The sequence below is a fragment of the Cetorhinus maximus genome, chromosome 4 (genome assembly GCF_964194155.1).
Source record: "Cetorhinus maximus chromosome 4, sCetMax3.hap1.1, whole genome shotgun sequence".
Lineage (NCBI taxonomy): Eukaryota > Metazoa > Chordata > Chondrichthyes > Lamniformes > Cetorhinidae > Cetorhinus > Cetorhinus maximus.
Genome location: NC_135882.1, coordinates 154,042,396 through 154,043,796, shown reverse-complemented (window position 1 = coordinate 154,043,796; position 1,401 = coordinate 154,042,396). Strand labels below are relative to the sequence as shown.

At 50.6% G+C, this 1,401-nt stretch overlaps 1 non-coding gene across 1 annotated transcript; it reads left to right on the top strand.

Annotated features, from left to right (window-relative positions):
- The first annotated feature begins 546 nt into the window (after positions 1-546).
- Positions 547-665, top strand: LOC144680112 (5S ribosomal RNA). Its single transcript, XR_013576485.1, has one exon. It is a non-coding gene; the product is annotated as a 5S ribosomal RNA (ribosomal RNA).
- Positions 666-1,401: the final 736 nt, after the last annotated feature.

Below are 1,401 nucleotides of genomic sequence, written 5' to 3'. Positions count from 1 at the left end.
ACTTACTTACATGGCCTCTTCTTTCTACAGGCAGGACATCAGCAAATAAAATACCATCGGTATTGCGTATACATCAATGGACCTCATTTATCTTCCTATTTTTTCTTTAATGTTGTGGTTTGTGAGCCTTCATTTTAAACCTAACATCCTTACCTCAGTGAAAACTCTGGCATTTGTACCCCAGTTTTGTCACCCTTGCTCCTGCTTACGAGGAGCTCATGTCAGAATCTTGGGGAAAGATATGACAGAATTGAGTTTTGGTGGTGTCATCCAGTTCAGGTGAATTTTACCACGGGCTGGATTTTATGGAGCCCCATATTACCCACCAGCCCCGACTGAAAAGTCAGTTGTCAGCCCGCCCACCAAAATGCCAGCTGCCCAGTAGCCATTTTATGCCGGGAGCAGTATTAACTGTTTCAGCGTGGGACTTCCATCCCCATCTGGGAGGAAGTATCACCTTAAAGAGCTGCCAGTCAATCTGATGAGCCAGCAGCTCTGTAGTCCCACTAGCACCAGGTTCAAGGGGTGGCCACTGCTGGGACTACAGCCTACGGCCATACTAGTCTGAAAACGCCCGATCTCGTCTGATCTTGGAAGCTAAGCAGACTCAGGCCTGGTTAGTACTTGGATGGGAGACCGCCTGGGAATACCAGGTGCAGTAGGATACCGTGGCACATGGCTCAGTGGGTAGCATTCTTGTTTCTAGCTCAGAAATCTGTTGGTTCGACTCTCACTCCAGACACTCAAATGCAAAGTTTAGGCTGGTAATCCGGTGCAGCACTGAGGAAATGATGCACTGTCGAAAGTTCTACAGGCAGTCCGCGAGGTAGAACACTGATGGAATGCAGACTTCAAGGTAAGTATGGGGTGGCCTGGCTGGCAGACCCCAGCGAGAGGGTGTAGTGGGCCGGGTTTGAGAGGCTGAGGATGAGCGTTAAAGGGGGGTTATTATCTTGGTTATTACCTCCAGCAGGCACAGGGGGCTCCCCAAAAGGAGGACGTCCCCCACCCCGCTCCCGCCCTTTTCCTGCCTGACAGAAGGCCGTGCAGTGAAAGATGCCAGACTACCCGTCTGCCCTCCACCTTCCCCTGCCACACGTACAATAGTAGCAGAGAAAGAATGTGGCCTTACGTGGCCCAAGGGTGGGCAGGCTGTCCGACACCTTCTCCGCCCACCGTGATACGGGCAACCAGGTCGGGGGGATGTGGGGTGGGTGGAAAAGCAGTGGGAAGGCCATGAGCTTTATTTTATGAGCCACCATCTTCTCCCACCCCCCACAACCCCAGTTTCAATACACTGGCGGGGGTCCATAAAATCCAGCATCATAACTCAAACCAAAGCAAAACTAAATCAAAATTGATTCAAAAATTAAACCAAGAAAAAAAGCACCCACAGCTAAT